The following is a 25,105-nucleotide window of genomic DNA, read 5'->3' as shown; positions in this document are numbered from 1 at the left end:
GTGCTAATTGATAATGTTCTGACATAGTAAATTCGTCACTAGATACTGGGGTCTTCCCAGACTGTCTTAAGACTGCTGTAGTTAAACCCCTACTTAAGAAACATAATCTTGACCCCTCGCTCTTGAAAATTTTAGACCCATCTCTAACCTGCCTTCTTAAGTAAAGTTCTGAGAAGGCAGTCATTATGCAGTTAAATGACCACCTAAATAAACATGCTATTCTTGATAAATTTCAGTCAGGTTTTAGAACAAATCACAGCACAGAAACTGCACTCGTTAAAGTAGTAAATGACTTGCGGTAAATGCAGACAGAGGCCATTTATCTGTTCTCATCCTCTTAGATCTGAGTGCTGCATTTGACACCATTGATCACAACATTCTTAGAAATCGCCTTAGTCAATGGGTGGGCCTCTCTGGCAGTGTCTTAAATTGGTTTGAATCCTACCTGACAGGGAGAAAATTTTTGTTAGTTTTGGGAATTACAACTCGAAGACACATGATATCCGATATGGTGTTCCACAAGGCTCTATCCTGGGTCCGCTGTTATTCTCAATCTACATGCTTCCGTTAGGTCAGATTATCTCAGGGCACAACGTGAGCTACCACAGCTATGCTGTACTTATCAATAGCTCCTGATGACCCTGATTCTATTGACTCACTAACAGAATGTCTGACTTGTATCTCAGAATGGATGAATAGTAATTTTCTCAAGTTAAATAAAGAGAAAACTGAAATTTAGTGATCAGCAATAATGGATACAATGAGGCTATTAGAAATAAACTGGATACATTAGGATTAAAAGTCAAGACGGAGGTAAAAAGCTTAGGGGTGATTGTTGACTGTAATCTGAATTTTAAATCACATATTAATCAGATCATTAGGACAGCATTTTTCACTTAAGAAACATAAGTAAAGTTAGACCGCTTATATCACTGAAAGATGCTGAGAAATTAGTTCACGCGTTTGTTTTCAGTCGACTAGATTACTGTAACGCACTCCTCTCAGGACTACCCAAAAAGATATAAATCGTTTGCAACTAGTGCAGAATGCAGCTGCTAGAATCCTAACTAGGAAAAGAAAATCGAACACATTTCTCCAGTTTTGATGTCACTACACTGGTTACCTGTGTCATTCAGGATTGACTTTAAAATTCTGCTTATGGTTTATAAAGCCTTAAATAATCTGCCCCATCTTATATATCGGAATGTCTGACACCTTATATTCCAAATCGTAACCTCAGATCCTCAAATGAGTGTCTCCTTAGAATTCCAAGAACAAAACTTAAAAGAAGTGGTGAGGCGGCCTTCTGCTGCTATGCACCTAAAATCTGGAATAGCCTGCCAATAGGAATTGCCAGGCTGATACAGTAGAGCACTTTAAAACACTGCTGAAAACACATTACTTTAACATGGCCTTTTATAACTTCATTTAATCTTAATTTAACTTAATCCTGATACTCTATATGTTCAATTCATCATAATAACTATTCATGGTGGCTCTAAAATCTGTACTGACCCCTACTCTCTTTTCTGTTTCTTTTTCCGGTTTCTTTGTGGTGGTGGCCTGCGCCACCTCCACCTACTCAAAGCTTCATGATGCTCCAACAATGATGGACGGATTAAAAGGCAGAAGTCTACGTGACCATCATCATCAAGCCCTTCCGTGAGAACCCTAAATCCAAAGAGGACTGTTTCATTTATGTTAGGTAGAATGCCCAGAGGGGACTGGGCGGTCTCATGGTCTGGAATCCCTACAGATTTTATTTTTCTCGAGCCGTCTGGAGTTTCTTTGTTTTTTCTGTCCCCTGGCCATTGAACCTTACTCTTATTCGATGTTAATTAATGTTGATTTATTTTGTTTTCTTATTGTGTCTTTTATTGTTCAATTCTTTATGTAAAGCACTTTGAGCTACTGTTTGTATGAAAATGTGCTATATAAATAAATGTTGTTGTTGTTGTTGTTGTACATTGCTGCAGTCATCTTTCCCTTTATCATGACTAGTCTCCCAGTTCGTGCCACTGAAAAACATTCCCACAGTATGATGCTGCCACCACCATGCTTCACTGTAGGGATGACATCGGCCTGGTGATGAGCGGTGCCTGGTTTCCTCCAAACGTGATGCCTGGCATTCACACCAAAGAGTTCAATCTTTGTCTAATCAGACCAGAGAATTTTGTTTCTCATGGTCTGAGAGTCCTTCAGGTGCCTTTTGACAAACTCCAGGCGGGCTGCCATGTGCCTTTTACTAAGGAGTGGCTTCCGTCTGGCCACTGTACCATACAGGCTTGATTGGTGGATTGCTGCAGAGATGGTTGTTCTTCTGGAAGGTTCTCCTTTCTCCACAGAGGACCTCTGGAGCTCTGACAGAGTGACCGCCGGGTTCTTGGTCACCTCCCTGACTAAGGCCCTTCTCCCCTGATCGTTTAGTTTAGATGACCGGCCAGCTCTAGGAAGAGTCCTGATGGTTTTGAACTTCTTCCACTTACGGATGATGGAGGCCACTGTGCTCATCAGGACCTTCAAAGCAGCAGAAATTTTTCTGTAACCTTCCCCAGATTTGTGCCTCGAGACAATCCTGTCTCGGAGGTCTACAGATAATTCCTTTGACTTCATGCTTGGTTTGTTCTCTGACATGAACTGTCAACTGTGGGACCTTATATAGACAGGTGTGTGCCTTTCCAAATCATGTCCAATCAACTGAATTTACCACAGGTGGACTCCAATTAAGCTGCAGGAACATCTCAAGGATGATCAGGGGAAACAGGATGCACCTGAGCTCAATTTTGAGCTTCATGGCAAAGGCTGTAAATACTTATGTCAGCGGTTCTCAACCAATGGGGCAGGCCCCACAAAGTAACAAATAGGGGGGGGTGCGAAGATGTGAAAAAAAGAAAACAAAATATGAAAAAAGCATCTGTTGAAACCAAAACAAATTAACTTAAACTACATTCTGATACTAGAACAATAAATATAGAATTAGATAAATGTCAATAAAAGTTAAGTAGGTATAAGAAAATATGCATCTACATTTGATAAAAATGTTAGGGGGGGGGCGCGATTAAAACTGTTATGAAAACTCGGGTCGCAAATACTTAAAGGTTGAGAAACACTGACATGTGCTTTCTCAATTTTTTTATTTTTAATAAATTTGCAAAAACCTCAAGTAAACTTTTTCACGTTTTCATTATGGGGTGTTGTGTGTAGAATTCTGAGGAAAAAAATGAATTTAATCCATTTTGGAATAAGGCTGTAACATAACAAAATGTGGAAATGGTGATATGGTGTGAATACTTTCCAGATGCACTGTATTCACAACAAAATTAACCTCTGGTGCAAGATTATATTTGCTTTGTGCATTTTGGAGTACAATGTTATGTGTTTTGGGCAGCACCGTGGCGCAGTGGTAGCACTGCTGCCTCACAGTTAGGAGACCTGGGTTTGCTTCCCGGGTCCTCCCTGCGTGGAGTTTGCATGTTCTCCCCGTGTCTGCGTGGGTTTCCTCCAGGTGCTCCGGTTTCCTCCCACAGTCCAAAGACGTGCAGGTTAGGTGCATTGGCGATTTTAAATTGTCCCTAGTGTATGCTTGTTGTGTGTGTGTGTCCTGTGGTGGGCTGGGGTCCTGCCCAGGGTTTGTTTCCTGCCTTGCACCCTGTGTTGGCTGGGATTGGCTCCAGCAGATCCCTTTGACCCTGTAGTTAGGATATAGCAGGTCGGATAATGGATGGATGGAGGGATGTTTTGTGCACATGTGTTTTATAAAGAGACCTGCGAAATGTAGTATGATAGCACCTTGATTGATTGATTGATTGACACTCTGCTATCTTCACTGTTTTGTTTGACCTTGTGTGTGTGTGTGTGTGTGGCCTGTGGTCAGTTAGCAGTTTGAGCAGTTGCTGCTATAATAAGCTCTGGCCAACCCTGGACTCAATAAGCTGGTTAGAACACAGATGGATAAATACATTAATAAATAAAATAATTGCTGTCAAATCAGCAGTGACAATGTGCTGAACTGTAGAACTGGTCAAAGGGCCCTGGTGTCATTTGTAGCAACCTCTGATGAACCAGACAGACACCTGAGCAGCCAGGTGTCCATGAATGTATGCATAAAAATAAAGTCTATCCATCCATTTGCTTATCCAGTTCAGAGAGCATCAAGCTCCAATGTTGGACAGGGTGCCGGCTCATCACAGGACATGAAAATAGTGTACAATTGTAATGTCAAAAAGGATAACAGATGATGTTCATGTACATAAATAACCCTAACATACAGGTCTCCCAAGGAACTTTAAAAGTAAATTATAGAATTGATGTTTCCACTGTTAAAAGGTGCCCAGAAAGCAAAAGGCTGCTAGTGTTATGTTATAGCCAGGGTTTTCTTCCTGGTTTACAACTATTTACCTTATTGTTGGTATCTCTGTTGTTAAATTATTATTTTTTTCATGTGTTTTTTCATTTTTGTTGGCATTGATTTATTTAAATATTGCTTTTTTATTATGTATTGCCCCCTACAACCATGCTCTAGATAGGTGGGATAGGGAGATGGATTGATGGATGGATATTATGTATTGTACATATAGCCTTTGTGCTTTGTGGATGCAACTCCAAAAGGTGGCACCACAGTGACATCACTGCTTAGGACCGCCCCAGCTTTTATATTTTGACTAAGGACTAAAGTCGGCAGAGGATCATTAAGATCTGTGGAGTTGATTTTTGATCTGGTTTGATTTTTTTATTTATTATATATTTTTTGTGCTTTTGGCTCCTAATTACTGGATTATGGACTGGACTTGTTTGACCTGGTTTGTCTTTTAAACCATTTTAACACACCATTGCCGTTTTTTCCTGTTTTTCATTTTTTTGCTTTTTTTGTTTATATAAATTAATTCTTTGTTACCCTTTGTCTAAGAGTTTTGTGGTCATCCTCACCCTTGGTGGACATTTTGGGGAGATTTGTGATATTTAAATGTACTATTGAACTTTTAAAGCCTGAACCCCGTTTTGGGCCTGTGCAGGCCTTGAACCCTGCCTTTTAGAATTTGGGCTCAGGCTGCCTCTGATGCCTCAGGCTGCCCTTTGGGGCAGATCAGTGAAGTCATAGACTAGTCATTTTGAGCATTTTGTGGCCTGCACCCCCTTTCACCAGCTTATGTATTGCTATTCACAACAGCTAGAGACAAGATCATTAGGAAAGTGGCCTGTGGCAGAGGAAGGTTTCATAAGAGACCTTAATGAAAGAGAGAGTCCCACAATGGCAGACAGCATGGAAAGACAGAGACCACTTGGTACTAACAGCCCTTTTAAGCATGGCACTGTGGAAAGACTGCAGGCAGGTGAAGCCAATACAGGAAGGAGAGAACATAGAAGCAAGGAAAGAGGAATCCTTCAGAATAACAAAGTATAGGTGGCCAATGTGTACCAGAGGGAAGGAAGGAGAGTGAGAAACAATGATGCCAGGCAGAAAGAAAATTTCACATACTTCAGAAAAATATTTTTCTACTTACAAAGCTGAATTGAGCATATCATGGAACCAATGGATTATGATGATTAAATTGAGTTTGCTAGAAATAATTTTAGAAAACACTATGCTATTGAGGTGAGTTTACTACTTATTTCATTTTTGCACAATAGATAGATAGATAGATAGATAGATAGATAGATAGATAGATAGATAGATAGATAGATAGATAGATAGATAGATAGATACTTTATTAATCCCAAGGGGAAATTCACAAATTCACAATAGTGCCATCTGCTGGGAGATGGGAGCCATCAAAGATCACCACCCCCCTCATTCGATGGTCACAAGTCCTGTCGTCCATTGAAAAGTTTAATCCCATTGGAGCACATGACCTGTTCATGCACAACTGTTATTTTCTGGAAAATATTTATTTAACATTATTTTAGCTTAAATGCCTGAATTTTGCATGTTGTGAGCGTGCAACTGGATGGCTTAACATGTGGATTTTGCAGCATGAGTAACGTGAGATTTTTCACAAATGATTTTGATATTGTTAGCTATTGTCCAACGCTGGTCTCCATAGACACCCATTTTATCAGAAAATTCTATATCGCCATTCTCCATGAACATGTAAAATTAAAATTTTTGTCAGCCATCACTACAAACCACAGGTACGAAATAACATATAAAAACGATCATTTAACCCTTTAATGTAAGACACTACTGTTTAATAGTAACTACTGTTTACTCCTGTTCCAAGCTCACTAGTCCAGTGATTTTAATAAAATAAATATTTTTAGTACAAAATCATAAAGATGCTGTTGGTATAAAGGAGCCCAAGCAGCATTTTGTGCTGAATAATTTTTTACAGCACTGGGCCCAACAACAAAAGCAACCCTTGGATGGGAGCTCAACCTTTTATTGTCACTTCAAGTATTAAGTCCTCCTTATCTCACTTTGGACACGGGGCAGGAACCGGTGCTAGATGAGACACCAGGCGTCCATCTAAATATTAAGGGAGGTGACCTCCCTGAAATCACATTACAGGGGCAGAAGTGACCCTGGACTGGACGCAGGTCTAATGCACACTCCAATACCTAGTCAGTTTAATGCTTACAGTTTACCTAACTGCAGGAATGAGCAGAAAGCACATCAAACATGGACAGGATTTGTAACCTGCACACAGCAGGAGCTGAACATTTGGTTTAAATGCTGAGAGGCAGGAGCACCACCAGTTGAGGCATCACGCCATGGCGGAGACAATGCTGCTGAGTGGTGGCTCCTCACCTCCGTTTCTTTCCTGCTTACCTGTATTTAGTTGGACTCCCTTATCAGTTTCCCTTGTTTCTTCTTTCACTCCATTGTGAGAATTATGTGACAGCAGAATTTTAAAACAACATTTGAAACATTTGTATCTTTGCCATGATATTGTAGTACACGTGAGTCTCTCTACACTTTGGTCATTTTTGTTTTTATTTTTTATTTATTTTTATATAGTTTGCTCCGTTAACTTTACCAGTGAGTTTTCAAGAAGGTGACAATTAGCAAAGAGCAAACAGCTCTGAGGTGTAGTAAATTCAGTGTTGTTTCCCCTTGTATGCTCATTAGCAAACTATTGCTTTGATTAAAAAAATAAATCAAACAAAATGAAAAACAAAAACTTAACAAACTTTAGCTGTCTAACAGTGTACTGCATAAATGTACTCAAATGAACTGGAGTAAACCTACTTTCATTTTTAGGAAAAACAGTGGATGCTCCATTTAATTCAGAAATCACTGGACATGAAAATCTACTTGGCACATTCACTTTTTAAAGATGTGATAGGATGGAAATTTTCAACAAGACGAAACACCAAAATGCACCATTACCTGTATTACTGTGTATTCTTCACTTCACTTTACACTAAGATACTTATACCACCACCATTACTTACCAACTGCCCTTTTCTCAGTTCCTACAGGTAAGAGCTCCAAGGTTGCATGTGTCAAGGAGTCTCTCTGATGCGTCTTTAAAATTACAACTGCCGAGATTGTGATCATGATGGACAAAGTTAGTGTCCTATTACCAATATAAAGATAACAACACAACAAAATATCTACATGTGAAGAGAAATGAGATGATTTATTTTCCTATTAGAGATGCTTATTTAAATACAACATGACACGTGGAAGTAACGAATGACAACGTTTCTTCTGTCAATGACACAAGTTCTGCTGTAAGTGAAAACCCATCTGTTTCATATTTTTTTTTCCTAAGAGAAACATTGAGTCCCGTGTAAATTGTTTTGCTTATCATTAATGATGACTAAAGCAGCTGTCACATTACGTGACGTTTTGTCGTGGACTGCGTCAGATTTGCTGATCGCATTTGCTGATGTTGTTGCCACATGTTAAACTACATGACTGACAATTGCAGCCCATATCTCATTTATTGACTGAGCGGCGATCTCTCATTTTCTTCTTCACCTTGGTAACTGACTTGGCATTGGGTTCCCTTGAGTGCAAACTTCAGTTTAGGGAAAAGAAAAAAAAAATGCCCAGATCTACAGCAGGTCTGCTGAGTAGGGAGGGTGTTTAAGCACTGCCCTTCATTTCTCAGCTAAAAACTGCTTTACCCAGATCACTGGCGACTTGTCCCGATGAAGGATGAAACTGTTTTCTCACAGCTCTGACTTCTTTCTTCTTCCCACAATATTTCCAGAACCTGTTTGAGTGCTAGTTCACATTGTAACGATGGTGTTCTCCAATGTTTTCACTGTCATTTGTTCTCACAATCGTACTGGAAGATCCAAATCTCATGGCAAGTGATGGCTTTTTAAAAAAATGTAGAGTTTGCTTCAATTTACCCCAAAACATTGGTACAAATTCATTTGCGTCAAGTTCAGATTGTCATGCAAAATTTGCCTGATAATCACTTTATTGATGTGGACCACTTCTGGAATCATTCCAATGCTGAGTCGCTGATCATTTCAATCGAGTTCTTTGACATTTTGCATATTCTAGTTGATTTTTGCCTTGCATATGTATCCAGGATGTTCATTGCCTTTGACATTCTTTCGACCTCATTGAACACACGTATAGGTGACATGCATTCTTTACTGTAAACCGCAATTAGCATCTGAAAAGACTGTTGAGCCATTTTCTTTTTGCTTGTCCAAGGTCAATGTCCTCCAACCAATTCTGGCTGGGATGATGTGGTTAAATCCACAGAAGTCCACTCTTGTTATTTAATAGCCACACCTCACATGTATGATAATCTGCTGTCCCATCTTGGGTGGATTCCTGCGTTCATTTCAAGTTAATTTACTTTTACATCTATAAAGCAATAAAGGTATAATGGTATAAAGGAAACAATAAACTGCTATATAAACAGCAACCGGGCGGCACGGTGGCGCAGTAGTAGCGCTGCTGCCTTGCAGTTAGGAGACCCGAGTTTGCTTCCCGGGTCCTCCCTGCGTGGAGTTTGCATGTTCTCCCCGTGTCTGCGTGGATTTCCTCCGGGCGCTCCGGTTTCCTCCCACAGTCCAAAGACATGCAGGTTAGGTGGATTGGCGATTCTAAATTGGCCCTAGTGTGTGCTTGGTGTGTGGGTGTGTTTGTGTGTGTCCTGCGGTGGGTTGGCACCCTGCCCAGGATTGGTTCCTGCCTTGTGCCCTGTGTTGGCTGGGATTGGCTCCAGCAGACCCCCGTGACCCTGTATTCGGATTCAGCGGGTTAGAAAATGGATGGATGGATGGATAAACAGCAACAAGAATGAACACGTTACTTACGTTAACAATACAGTTAAAAAGAATTTGTTTAACTTAACCAAATTACAACAATATAACACATCCATCCCTCTATTCACTTGTTAACTTGCTTAATCTTGAGCAGCGTCACAGGACAGCTGGAGCCTTTCAAAGTAAGCTTAGGGCACACGGGAGGAACAAGGGTGAATATAGATAGATAGATAGATAGATAGATAGATAGATAGATAGCTGTGGTGGGTTGGCACCCTGCCCAGGATTGGTTCCTGCCTTGTGCCCTGTGTTGGCTGGGATTGGCTCCAGCAGACCCCCGTGACCCTGTATTCGGATTCAGCGGGTTAGGAAATGGATGGATAGATAGATAGATAGATAGATAGATAGATAGATAGATAGACCTGAAGAACACTATATGATAGATAGATAGATAGATAGATAGATAGATAGATAGATAGATAGATAGATAGATAGATAGATAGATAGATAGATAGATAGATAGATACTTTATTAATCCCAAGGGGACATTCACATAATCCAGCAGCAGTATACTGATACAAAAAACAATATTAAATTAAATAGTAATAAAAATGCATGTAAAAGCAGACAATAACTTTAAATAATGTTAGCATTTACTCCCCCGGGTGGAATTGAAGAGTCGCATAGTGTGAGGGAGGAACGATCTCCTCAGTCTGTCAGTGGAGCAGGATGGTGACAGCAGTCTGTCACTAAAGCTGCTCCTCTGCCTGGAGATGATCCTGTTCAGTGGATGCAGTGGATTCTTCATGATTGACAGGAGTTTGCTTAATGCCCATCGCTCTGCCACAGATGTTAAACTGTCCAACTTTACTCCTACAATAGAGCCTGCCTTCCTAACAAGTTTGTCCAGGCGTGAGGCATCTTTCTTATTTATGCTGCCTCCCCAGCACACCACTGCGTAGAAGGGGGCACTCGCCACAACCGTCTGGTAGAACATCTGCAGCATCTCATTGCAGATGTTGAACAACGCCAACCTTCTAAGAAAGTATAGTCGGCTCTGACCTTTCTTACACAGAGCATCAGTATTGGCAGTCCAGTCCAATTTGTCATCTAGCTGCACTCCCAGATATTTATAAGTCTGCACCCTCTGCACATCCAATAACATTTTCAAACCCACTCTGGCCCCCTGTAACCCTGAATAGGACTGCATAACCACATAAAGTCCATTATGTGTCACACACATACATTTGGGAGACAATTTCAAGACTTGCCAACCTGTAGTACCACTCCATGGTGAGGGCTGGCGCTATCACTTAATGCCTCTCCTCTCATTCTACATTCAGATCCAGCAATCAGCAGTGAGCTGATGAGTGAAGTCACTTCCAGTTCCCACACACCTGGACCTGCCTTTTCCATCTTGTACACCTGCTTAACTGGAGCTGCCACCATGATGAAGTCAGTCTGGCTCCGAGCTTGTTATTGTGTTTTTTTCAGTGAATTGGTTTGTTGTTGTGTTTTTCAATTACACAAAACTTTATGATCTTTTTCTCCTTTTGTTACATACGACTGAGACATAGTTTGTATTACCTTGACATGCAACAACCTTTTAATGAGTTCAGAACATTGAGGGAATAGAAGGTATAAGTACCACGTGGGATGGGCAGGCATCCTGACCAGGAGTATGGAAGTTTCCTTACCTGGATGGGAGGCCCCAAGTGGACAGACGAGAGAGAGAGAGAAAGGTGTCTTACCTGAACAAGACTCCCCAGGTGGATGGACAGACATCCCAGCCAAAGGAGAGGTTCTTTACTCAGACAGGAAGGTCCAGGCATATGGACAGACATCCTGACCAGATATATTTGTAGTATCACCCCTGACCAGGCAAAAAGAGAAGGATAGGGAAGGACTGTCTCCTGGGAAATGTTTTTTTTCCCCCCAGGACAGTAGATGGCAGAAGCCCTGGAAATCGGTGCCTGTTGGGAAACGAGCAGGGAATGCTGGGAATTGTAGTCCGGTCGCACAACCCTGCTCTGGCCCATGGGTACTGCAAGAGGGTGCTGCAGGGAAATATACATCCTGTTATTTGGGACTTCCTTATGAACTGGATGTGCTTCTAACGGGAAAAAGTCCTGACACTGGAAGTATTCAATGAAATGGACCACACTGCCTTGTCCAGATGAGTCGAAGCAGGGAGGAAGGAAGGTAACACTCGACTGGAGGAGAGCAGTGCAATAGAGAGAAAGAACAGGAGGAAGAAGAGGAAACAACTTGTTTATTTGTTTGTACAAAGGGATTTTGTATGATAAACACCCTTTTGTTTTTTGTGATTGGCTCTGTGACACCCCCAGGTCTTCACAAAGGACTTTTATATGTTATAGATGCGGTGCTCTGACTTGCGATGACTGTGCATTTTCTCCCGAGTCAGATGAGAACACACTCCACACAGCACTGCTCAAAGTTACACCAAGGCTGGGCACTAGGGGCTCAGTGTGCTTGATGTGTCTGTCCCTACCTGCTTCAGTGATGCTGGCTTGTACTGTATATAAATCTTCTCAGTGTTGCTTGTTTTGGCTGAACAGGCCCATCCACCTGAAGTATTGGGGTTCAGTTTCAAGTTCTTATGGCCGGCTGCTAAGAGCCACTCAGGAGCCGAGGTGTCCCGCGACGTAGAGCGTGTTGAAGGCCACTACGGTTAATTGATCATGCAAGTGTGTAAATCCGTTGCCCTGACAACAGAATGCTAGGCTAAATCTTGCATTGAAGTGGATATCAAAAAAAAAAAACACATAAACAATAATTGCATTTTAGTGGGAAAATAATTACTGCTTTCCAAATGAAAGGCTTTGAGGCTTCATAGCCGCAACATAAAAAAAAATGCAAAACACAGAAAAACGATAATAAATTCAAGAGCTGCCTACTTATGCAGAATTAACTGTTTCGCGACTGGCATTAATTGTTAAAATAAACTCATAAATTAAGCAGGAATCCCAAGCGGTGTTTTCACCTTAGCGGGTCATGTGTACTGTTAACTATTGATTGCTTACCATTTGTATATTTTCCATGGCCTTATCATTAATTAAAGATCTGCTAATTTGTCTCATATCACCACTGGATCTCTTGTTGTTTAATTGTCCCAATCTCTTCCCTCATACAGGGATAGCATATTGTCTCACCAATATGGGTAAAGGCAAACCTCCGGAGCCGGACACCTGGGAACAGCAGGCGCTCACTTAGGCAGGGGGTCCTGGTAGCGTCCGGATCAGGCTGCGCAAGAGCTTCATGAATACTCAGTTTGCTGCCCAGGGCCATCTGCTCTGACAGACACAGGTACTGACAACTCTCACTCATTATATGTGTGGAAAGCGTTTAGGAGGCGCTGGCTGAGATCTTTGAGGCTGGGCCTCTACAGAGCCTCTCTGACCAATGCCCCTACTGGAATGAACTCAATTATTCATTTTCTGAGCCCACTTTTTCCATTAATGGAAACCCAGGGTGCTAACTGGAGCCAACACTGGAGTGGCTGTTAGTCCATCATGAGACAGAAACACACAAATGCCCAATGCGCATCTCTTCAGGATAAGAATTTAAATAGGATAATCCTAAAACATCCGGTGAAATAAAGGAATAAACCTTAGGTGGGACGCCAGGCTATACTCACTTACACTTGGGCAGTTTAGAATGATCAATTCACCTAACATGCATGTCTTTGGAATGTGACAAGATAATCAAAATACCAAGAGGAAAATTCACAGAAGGAGAACAGACAGACCCCACATAGGCCCACCATCCATCAGGCCAAAAACTGAAGCAGGTCCCTGCAGCCGTGCAGAAGGTGCACTTCCCACTGTGACAGTGTTATGTTTCAGCAAGGCATATGTTTAAATTCTTTTTTTTTGTCTTTTTTGTTTTATCCTTCAGATATTATCAGTTATATTGTTAACTATGCTTATTATGTGCATAGGAATCTATTTTTTGTCAGTTTTGACTCCTTTTTAGTATGTATACTGTATTTGAGAGTATCTTCTACCATATTCTGTGTGTTTTGCAGGTGGTTCCCCAAGAGGCAGGGCCACCTGTCAATCACCTTCGATGGACGACTCCCTGTTCTATAAAGGCTGATGTGTAATGCAGTCCCTTGTGGTATACTGTTTGCTAGCGGTACTCAATAATTGGACTCCGATCTGGATCCAGAGCCAAACACAATTTAATCTGGACTGTGACCAAAACAAAAATTCAGTTATTTTGGTTATTTGTTGTCAACACCCAGAAAATGAAACAGTGCTATGTCAGCTACCTGTCTTCAAAGCACTCATTACTGGTGCTCTTGTATCTGCTTCAATCGCACTGTCCATGAACTTGATGACCCCTGCGTGAAACCTCATCCTGCCACTTCAGACAGCATTAGCAAGCCCCACCTTAAACATCCAATTCTGCCATACTGCAGGATGCAGCCAGGATATTCTCTGCAAATTGACAACTCTGTAGCATGTAGTTGGGTTCCTTGCCCGGCTGGGACACCTCCACACTGGGAGGACCAGGGGACCAAGTGTGGCCAGAGCGTTACCTTCCCCGGAATGCTAGATAGAAACCACCTGGGTTGCAGCAGTACCTCAGACTCCTGCAGGGCTTAATGGGAGTTGGAGTGTGGTGCAGCCCTGTTAGGATCCACGGGGACACCTGCCCTGCTGCAGCAGATGCTGCTGAACCCTTATTGGCAGTGCTTCCGCCACACCTGGAAGTGCTGCCGGAAATGAGTAATTAAGCACCTAGAGCTCTTCCGGGTGCCTTATAAAAGGAGCCAGCAGCCACTACTCAGGGAGTCAGAATTGGGAGGAGGAAGACAAAGCTTGACCAGAGGAGTGGAGGAGAAGGAAAAGAGCGAAGGAAGACAATATTGTGTTTGTGCTGTGCTTGTGCTGGAACTCTTTTGAGCTTGTGGGAATGGGGAAGGCGTTCCTCACAAAATAAAATAAAATAAAAATCAGTGTGTACCTTGAACTTGTGTCTCTGTCAGGTTAAGCTGGCAGTGCCAACCTGGGTGGTCCACAAACTCCTAGAAAAAAGTAAAAACGCCACGTTTAAAGCTGTTTAAGAAAAAGAAAAGGAAGCCTGACCATGTACACTTAAGGATGAATGGACTGGAAAGCAGAATGAAACCAACGTGCTCAATTTGTCATGAAACAGTTGCCATTGCAAAGTGATTATTGGGCACATTCCTGACACAAGTTAATGCCACATTTGATGAATTTCTTCTCTACAACAATGTTAGGTGGCTCAGCAGAGACAGGATATCACTACATTTTTGGGTCACTTACAAAGAACCGCTAACTTTTCTATCTGAACTAAACACTGCAAATGTTAAACAGTTTATAGCTTTCATACACAATGAAAACAAAATGGACGTTGTTGCTTTAACATCCCGCCTCACTATCTGCTCTAACATCCCACCTGACTAACCTAAATGTCGAGCTCCAGGGTAGAAACACCAAAATGTGTGACCTCATGTCAACAGTGCATTCTTTTCAAAGGAAATTGGAAGTATTTAAATACAACATACAGGAGGGCATGCTTTCCTTCCCAAAGCTTTTGGGAAAAATGAGAGGAAAACATCACCATCATTGCTTGGAGAAATTGAGCAAAGATTTCAAAACTTGTTTTGAAGACTTCACCCTGAGAAAACAAGTTGCACTGTTCACTGAAACCCCATTTGCAGGAAAAAGTTTCATAGAATTCTCCATGAAAGCCCAGAAAGTGCCTCAATGGGTCAGTGTCGATTGACCTCCAAGAAAACCTTCAGAAGGAATCTCACTGCCACCCTGCTTGGCCAAATTTTAAACAATTGGTTATAAAAAGGCGCCATTTTTCTCTCTAAAACTGCAATACAGTTCTTACTGTGCACGTAGTTCATAAATGTTGGAAGCATTGTTTTGGACGTAATTCTCTTCTGTATTGATTTGCTCATTGGACTGTAGTTCTCTGAACCTTTGACTCTGGAGAAAATTTGGTACGTGGACCTTAAAGATTTATACTTGGGTACTGCTCTCACTGTATATATGCTTGGTGCTAGTGTGTTATCCTCTTTATGTTTGTGGTTATTATTTGCTTTTTTATGGGTATTTCACATTTTTTTGACTCTGTTTAAGCATTTTGACTTTTGATTATTGCTTTGGGACTTGGGTCTGAGAATTACCTTTTGGAGAACTCCTTGTGCCTCTTTATTGTTTTCATAAGAGTTATATGCGAACATTTTGAAATCACTTTCATTTTTTTGTCCAGCACCTCTATGAGAAACCCACCCACAATGATAAATCGTTTAAATCATTTTGATGTCTAATTATGCAAGCTTTTTGGGGTTTTTCATCGAGATGTGAAAACCGTCATTTTTAGGACCACATTTTCTACAGGAATTGACACCCTTACAATAAAGAGTAAACTAATAGGCTTGAATGAACAGAAGAACATGAAGTTGTGTTGGCCACATCTACTTACCCCAGGGTTTCACCCCCAATTTGGCTGGTACCATGAGGATTCAGTCACCAAGGGGAATCCCGTCAGATGCCTAAACTATCTCATATGTCTCCTCTCAATCCAAAGGAGCTCCAATGAGACCAGGATGCTGAGTCCCATAACCCTGTGAACAAACCTGATAGCTCCCTGCAGCCACATTTTCATTTAATGACCACATGTAAGGATGCGGGAATGTGTTAACTGGTAACATGAGAGCTTAATCTGAGCAGGTACCTCTGGCAGTACTGACGTTATTGTTCCCATCTTTTGTTCAGAATCTGGTGGGCTTCAACCTTCACTCGCCAAAAAATTTCCAAGATACTTAAAGATGCTGCACATGGTGGAAAAACTTCCTTCTCCACAGCAGACAGTGAACCCCTTTTTCACAGAAGAGCACAATGACCTCAGATTAGAAGGTACATATTATTGTGACCCATTAGACTCACCTGTGATCCTTTCTAGTACCTGTCGGAGAACATAAACACACTCATTTCAATCATTACAAAATTACCAAATAGAACAAATTTCTCAGTGTTTTCTGAAAATCATTTGAGCAAAAAATAAAGGAGAAAATGTAAGACGAAGAATAAAGCTAATTTGAAATGAGTTGTTTTCATTTGGTGACATCTGGAGGTCTCCCGTTCCATGCTGCATTGCTTCCTGAAAGGCTTTTCTCACTACTCTTCACCCACCCCAGCATACTTCTGAACTTCTGAAGGTGCCAGAAGGAGATGGAGTACCTTTTTGCATCTGTGTTACAAATTGAAGCAATGCCATCGACTGCTCCACACTGTTATTAATCAGTTGTGAAATACTGCCCACAAAGATATTAGTTTCAAAGGCCACAGTGTCACAGCTTACCAGACATGATTAACAGCAGCTGTCATGCTACACTGTACCCTGTGTAGAAGACAGGAAATGTGGCTGGACGTATTTAGAAGTCTGTTTGAGTCACACTTTCTGAAAGATTTAAATATTTGTTTACCTTTTTCCATCAACTGGACATAAAAGATTACTGATATCCATTAAGTCTTGCTGTATTTTCTGTTTTGTTGTATTAAAATGATTCATACATCCATTTTCTGGATTACTTTACATTTCAGGATTGTGGGGAGCTGGTGTCTGGCAGCATTATGTACAAAGCAGAAACAAATCCGTGATTGGGGGCCAGTTCATCGCATGGCACATTAATTATGTACACACCTAAAACTTGTTCATATCGGGCCGGTTTAGAGCCCTCAGTTAGCTAAACATGCTCATTTTGGTTATATTGGAAGAAAAACCAAAGATAAGGTTATCTCTTGTTGTGAGCTTAGACAGCCTATCCCAAAGGACAAGGGATGTGGAAATGAAGCTCTGAGGGTTAACGGAAAAGAGCAGTCGAAAATCTGAGACAAGTTAAAATATTAAAAGACAGAAGGAACACTTGACAAGGGTCAATACACAAAAAATATTCAAAGGTGTATCATTACTGGATGAGTGGAACTCATCAAGTTCATTATTAGCTTGGTTTACTCAGACACGCTGAACTTCACCCTCACCAAAAGTCACACACAGGCTTACACTGATTATGACTGATCTGATTACTGCTCAGCTTATCTCTCTTCAGTAGGGACTCACACACGGGTGTCACCAGATATAACCTAGACCTGAAGCTACCTTGGTCCCCGAGAATAACCTAAACACATAAAGGCTGACACACCTTCACCGTGTCCTTGGATATAACATAGACTTAAAGAAGACACACCTTAACCCCCAAGAATAACCTAGACACAGACATTTTCATCGGATATAACCACAATATAAGGCTCCAGAGAATAACCTAAACACTTAAAGGCTGACAGACCTTTACTGTACTCCCGGATATAACCTTGACCTAAGGCTGACACAACTTTATCCTGAGAAAGAACTACCGTATATACTCACATATAAATCGGGTCTTGAAACCTAAAAAATCGACCATAATGCAACACTTAATTTTTTTTTATTTAACATCTTGCCTCCTCCAATTTCACATCAGTTTCTCAGACACATCGAACTTTGTTGCAGCAGCGCAGTTACCAATTTCTTTTGCTACTTTAATGACATTTAACTTAAAACCAGCTTCATATTTTCTTCTGATTGAACGCTCCAATTTAGAAAAGGGATGCTCTTACAATAAAGGTATACACTATGAGGGTGTGAGATACAAAAAACACAAATGCAAATGTCGCTTCGGAATAGTTTGGGTATTACCGTATGGTCACGTATGCACAATAGAGAGAGAGGGAGAGAGGTTAGGAGGACGCGCTGACACAGCGCACTGCCGCACCCACATAGAAAAAAAAAAAGGCAGTGTGCTTAATGATTACTCTCTTAGGTGAACATTAGCATATCATAATCTCTTGGACCAATAGCATGAATTTTCCTTATTCGACTCATAAGAGCGACTTTATAAAATACCAGAAATTATACAGTAAAATCAAGTCCCGACTTCTCCGTGGGAGAACGTATTCGAGAGTATATACGGTAGACACATTTTCACCAAATATAACCTACACCTAAGGCTGCCATGGTCCCAAGAATAACCTTAATACATAAAGGCTGACATAACCTTCAATGTGTCCCTGGATATAACCTAGACCTAGAGCTGCCTTGGTCCCTGAGAATAACCCAGACACATTAATACTTACACAGCTACATTATGTCCCTGGATATAATGTAGTCCTAATGGTGACACACGCCAATGCCCGAAAATAACCAGAACACGTAAGTGTCCACCAGATATATACTAGATCTGAGGTTACCATGGTCCCTAAAAACAAACCAGACACAAAAAGGCTGACACGCCTCCACTGTGTCCCTGCATATAACATAGACCTAAGGCTTGCACACCTTGATCCCAGAGAATAGCCACAATACATAAATGTCGTTGGATATAACTTCGTGGCATGGCTATCTTGGTCCCCAAAAACAACTTAGATACAGAAAGGCTGTCACACCTTTACTGTGTCCCTAGATATAATCTACTGTGGATCTAAAGCTGACACACCTTGGTCTCTGAAATGAACCTGGGCTCACTTGATTAAAACTACTTCTCAGTTAACTTTAGCACATCAACATCAACCTGCTAAACCATATAAGAAAAACAGTGGCAATGTCTTTCCACGAGGTGCCCTGTATTTACTTCATTACTTCAATCACTCTAAATAGAAAGGCAAAGTGTAGAAAAGCAAAAATTAGGATGGCTGTATGCAATTGTAGGACTGTACCAACAAAGAGGTTTGATGTGTGAATGAGTAATAGTAAAGCAAACAAACCTTAAAACCAATGTTTTTAACACTACCATGATAAACTCTGGAATCCACTTCAGCCCTGCCACTTAGATTGTACATGCTACAAACCACAACCCTTTTGTACTCTTTTTGTACACATTGGCATTTTTAATGTCTTCTGCTGGGGGATTTTATACTTGAAAGTGTGCATTGGGTTCATTTATTTTTGAAATATAGTTATAGTTTTAATTTTGATTTGTGATTTGGGCCATTTTATTGTCTCATTGCTAGTGCCATCCTGGAGTAGTGTGTCCTTAGAGGTTGTGACCTGTCAATAACATGATGGGATAAAAGGTCATTCAGGGGTGTGCTTCCTAAGCAGATTCCAAGAACCTTCAAACCTTTTTGAAATTTTTATTTTGTTTCGTTTCTCTGGGTTTTGATCTCTCTGCTATCCTTCTGACTTCAATTTTGTCTTGCGATTCTTGGCTGTTTTTTGCTAGTTGTTTTGTTTTTTGTCTATGTCTTTGCTTTCCATTCACCTTCTCAAATCTCATGTCTGCTGGCATAACAGATATAAATGTTGTGCCTGGAGTTGATGTCCTGGGGCCTCATGTATAAACGGTGCGTATGCACAAAAATGTTGCGTACTCCCATTTCCACGCTGAAATCGCGATGTATAAAACCTAAACTTGGCATAAAGCCACGCACATTTTCATGGTAGCCAAATGCTTGGCGTATGCAAGTTCTCCATTCGGTTTTGCAAACTGTTGTATATGATAACAATAAAGACACAAAGATAACATGAAGAGTATTTTTCAGTATAAAATGTATAAAAGGAGACATCAAATGAGAGCCCAGAATGAACTGCAACAAAGCCTTTAAGATAAGTCAAGCTAGTTTTATTGTCACATAAATTAACATGAATGTACAAGTGAGTGAAAAACATGTATGCAATGCCCACAGTGGTACAGCAACATTAACAGAATAGCATATAAACATAATAATGTATTTAAGTATGAATTCACCAATCAGACACTGTGTAAAATGATCTGAGAGTGTGAAGGTTCGTGTCAAATCTCTTCAGCCACTTGAGATAAAAAAAGTATTGTTCAGCTTTCTTCACCAACCATTTGGTGTGAACAGTCCATGTGAGATCTTCAGTGATATGTACACCAAGGAACTTAAAACTGCTCACCCTCCCAAGAGAAGTCCAGTTGATGGTGAGAATGGAGTGTATTCCTCCTAGCTTTCTGAAGTTCACTGTCTAGTCTTGGCTAAATTGAGCGTGAGGCACTTTTCCTGGCACCAGAAGGTCATGGCTCTAATTTCCTTACTGTATTTAGTCTCATTGCTATTAGAAATTAGACCTTCTATCATGGTTTCATAAGCAAGTTTTACAATAATGGTAGACTTGTTCTTAGCAGTGCCGTCATGGGTGTAGAGGGAATATAGGAGAGGACTTAGTATGCATCCCTGTGGGGGTCCCGCGTTTAGAGTAAGTACAGAGGAAGTGATGCCACCTAGTCCAATCCAGCAGAAAGTTCAGGATCAAACTGCACAAAGAGTTAAAGACTCGGTTCAGCTCCTGACTACTCACCTACTGCCTGTGTAGAGTTTACACGGCTGTCCTGTGTTCGCGTGGTTTCTCTTAGGGTACTGCAGGTTCCAAAGATGGTAACTCTAATCAGGCCTGAAATGTGTGGGTGTCTGTGCCATGTGAGAACACAGCATCACATCTGCAGTTGGGTTTGGCTTTGCACCCTGCCGTGGCTTTAGCTCCCTAACATCTATGATGGAAAAAGCAGCTTCAGAATATGAGTGCATGACATTTGCTCCAAAGTTCAGGAGATGGTAAAAAAATGAAGCTGTGACATTGCAAGAAGCTTGACAGAACTTGTATAATTCATTAAAATTCTAGTACAGCTCACATGATTACAAGATGCAGTTTGATTAAGAAATAAATTATACATATTTTTTAATTAGTAAAGTGCTGCCATTTGCATGATTTCCTTTGCTGTTTGATTATGGATGCCAAAAGTAGGCCAGGGAACAGTTTAAAGCTTACAAATATAGTAAAAGCTGTCATACACATACTGTAAATATGAAAAATGTCATAAAATTATTTTGTGTAATAGTATGTGGAAAATAACTCATTGAATATCTGTATCCAAAGATTTCCCTGCTTCAGAATGGACTGGAGACTCAGCTGCTGTTTTTATCCAATGTGGCACAACATGATTGTCAATTTAATGGTCTGGAAATATGTAAATAAAATAAATAGCAGAGGAAAAAATGGCTGTGCTTATAGTGATGATACACCTCTGAAGTATCTAAAATAAAATGCAGCTTGAAAACTGATTAAAAAGTTTTCTTGTATCAGTCTCATGCACAATTACAAGCTCCATCCATTTCAGTTCTTGTTAATCCTATTTTAGCACTGAGCACCAGTGTAGATCAGTGAATTTCGGCAAAGTGTTTCTCGCAGTGAATATGCTGTGTTCATTGGTAACCTTGTTCGCTGAATATTTTCCTGGAAATTTGCAGTGTGACCAGCTCAGGTAAACATGTTTTTCTAAGCACCCCATGATGCTTTGCAAGGCCAATGTGACATCACAGAGCTGTAGCAGTCTTGCAAAGACATTTCACACAAGTCTACCATAGGATAGTTGCCAACTTGACCATCATTGTGTCACAATCACACAAGGAAAAATAATGCTGTTTCAGATACTGAGGTGCGCTGAAATCAATCCCACCCATCCTGTCCACCGAACGGTGCTGCACAATATTTTTACTTGCCTCTAATTCCACCCGTTTCTTCTACTCACAGTCATTTCTATCCTCCAATTGCAGTATTTGGCTTGTCATTAAACTTAAAAGGTAAAAATGTGTCCTGAAGCCACAAAGGTTGAGAAATGCTGACAGATTTACATTCCACATGCATTTAAAAAAAATAACAAAAAACTTGCAGTATTGCTAGTATTGCCAATGGATATTTAACACAATCACTATGCTTGGCAACACAGCACCACATGGCTAATTATGCATGCAAATTAGCCATGTGCCCAGCGACAAATTCAAGACAAACCCTAAAGGTACCCTCCCCTGCTCCTCCCTCATCAGAAAACACGGGACATGTTGTGAAATAATAAAAACAAAAAAATATTAGTATTCACAAGGTGTTCCTTTATTTTTTAAACATCAGCACAGATTAATGGGAAACAAAAAGAACATTCCCGCTGTGCTTAGAGCTGCGTCTTCAAACAATGGAATGAACCAGTCCCACTTGGCCAGTTCAGGGCGTACAAATGTGTGCCCCAAGATTGGCACTTTCTTAGTTCAAAGATCTTGATTTTATTACTTATTGTTAGTTTATGGCCATTTGTTTATTTTTCTCTGTCTTTTGTTGTTTGATACATGATGGTACAGTGGTTAGCATTGCACATATTTGGCCACAATAGTCCTTCCAGAATGGTTGGCAGACTTTTCCCTAGGTCTCAGGGACACTTTAAAGACCATGGCATCATTATATTTCATTCCAAACAAGTTCAGTTCCTGCTTCCTCATTGAATTTAATGCATATCATGTCGAGAACTAAAACTGGATGGAATGCCAGTCTTTCTCAATGAACGATTAGAAAATGAGGAAAAAATAGGTGTAGGTTGCGTGAGGCACAGCATGCTTGGATCGGTGTCTTAGCCTGAGTTGGTTTGGGGTCCTTACCTGGATGGGACACCCAGAACATGGAAGGACAGGGGAGAGCAATGATTCCTGCTTATAGTCTCCCCCGGAATAGTAGATGGCAGGAGTCCTGGATATCGGTACCTAATAGGATCTCTGTAGGGAATGCTGGGAATTGCATTCCAGTTGCGCAACCCTGCTGGGGTCCGTGGGTGCTGCAAGGAGTTACACTCTCTACTGTTTGGGACATCCAGCACCAGCACTAGAAGCACTCCATTAAAGAGACTGCACTGCCTTGTCCAGGTGAGTTAGAGGTGGGAGGCAACAGACAACACTCAGCTAGAAGAAGCAGCAGTACGGAAAGACAGAGAGGAAGAAAATGAGACAAGCTGTGCATTTGTTATACAAGGTATTTTTTAAGTGAACCCGGGACTGTGTTTGTGCATTTGCATTTGGAGCTCAGTTGGCACCCCCAGCCTTCAAAATTATAAATTGGGTGGTGGATCCGTTAATGCCACTGCATGGTAACTGCAGGGCTGTGTAGAGATTACATGTTCTCTCTGTGCCTGTGTGTTTTTTTCTCCAAATAGATCCTCAGAACGTACTGATTATGCAAACTGGTGACTCTAAATTGGTCCAGAATATTATGTCAAATGTTTTAGTGAAAAATCTGGAAATATACACTTTTAATGAATAGACTGTACACACCCAAGCATTGAAAATGTCCTAAAATAATTGAAGGCCATACATTGTGGAGAGGAAAGCCTAATCCTGAATTCAAACTGCATTAGTTTTAATTTAAGACTCTTTTCGGGGCGGCACGGTGGCGCAGTGGTAGCGCTGCTGCCTCGCAGTTAGGAGACCTGGGTTCGCTTCCCGGGTCCTCCCTGCGTGGAGTTTGCATGTTCTCCCCGTGTCTGCGTGGGTTTCCTCCCACAATCCAAAGACATGCAGGTTAGGTGGATTGGTGATTCTAAATTGGCCCTAGTGTGTGCTTGGTGTGTGGGTGTGTTTGTGCGTGTCCTGCGGTGGGTTGGCACCCTGCCCAGGATTGGTTCCTGCCTTGTGCCCTGTGTTGGCTGGGATTGGCTCCAGCAGACCCCCGTGACCCTATTCGGATTCAGCGGGTTAGACAATGGATGGATGGACTCTTTTCTTAATGGCCAGCCTACCCACAAATTAGCATGATGAGATGTGAAGAGTAGTGATGAGAGAGGCAGCAGAGTTTCATATCCTGTACATTTTCACAAAGTGAACCCTAAAATGTGCTTTAGATGTGATTCTTTAATTGTAAAAGAAACTCCCTAAAACAAGACTTTGTAGTTTTTTAGGATGAAGGATTGCACCCTAAGTATTATTCCACAGCTGAAACTGCTCTCACTTTCCTTAGCTGCCCTCCATCAAAACCCTAAAGTTTCATGGCTCCTTCATTGAACTGCCTAACTGCGTATTGATGCCTGGCACCACTCATTTAGGAGCAGGTAACAACTTGGGCAATACCAGCTGAGCTCAGTTTTCGTAGCTCCATAAGTCCTGTGGCCACATACCCAGGCCAATGCATTTTAGCAGTGCCTGCAGGTATTTGTACTCCATTCGCTCCCCCCTTTCCACGGTCAGCACCATAATAATTTGGCACATGAATGAAAAGGGATGATATTTGTAGGGATGGAGTAGAATTCTGCATTATTGCTATTGTGTACTGTTAAAGGTAATTCTCCTTCTTTGTACAAATCTTGAATATGTGTTTATGATAACATTGGTTGTCGGGTTTTTTGCATCTGTGTAACATTGTCTTATGTTTCATACTTTCCTGCTGCAAATAATTTTCTCTCTGGCCTTGAGAGAAAACCTTGAGCATGGGAAAGTTGCTATAAAAACAAATGTATTATAATTATTATTATTATTATGATTATTAGGTGGACAGGATTAGAAATAAGTACATTAGACAGTTAGCTCAGGTTGGACGGTCTGGAGACAAAGCTAGAGAGGCGAGATTGTTTTGGTTTGGACATGTGCAGAGGAGAGATGCTGGGTATATGGGGGAAGATTGTTAAGGATGGAGCTGCCAGATAAGAGGAAAAGAAGATGGTGTAAGAGGAGGCTTATGGATGTGGTAAGAGAGGACATGCAGGTGCTGGGTGCAGAGGACAAGAAGATATGGAAAAAGTTGACCTGCTTGGCAACACCTTATGGGAGCAGCCAAAAGAAGAAAAAGATTATTATTATCATTACAAATGTATGCTAATATTATTATTATTATTATTTTAAAAAATGTCTGCCAATCTTTTTTCTTTTCTGTGTGTTAATGGCACATTTTTGCTTGTGTTAAAATCAAATTTGTTTTGTGAATATTTTTGAGAAGTGAAATGCAAAATTTTGTAGCTAATTCAGTTTCTCACTTCATTAGCAAAAAATCCTTTTAAAATTAAAATGTTTATATAATATAATGTCCTTAATCTTTAATAGGGTCAGGTCTACAAGAACAG

The sequence above is a fragment of the Polypterus senegalus genome, chromosome 12, assembly GCF_016835505.1.
Source record: "Polypterus senegalus isolate Bchr_013 chromosome 12, ASM1683550v1, whole genome shotgun sequence".
Taxonomy (NCBI): Eukaryota; Metazoa; Chordata; class Cladistia; order Polypteriformes; family Polypteridae; genus Polypterus; species Polypterus senegalus.
Note: the sequence above shows the minus strand (reverse complement) of the source record.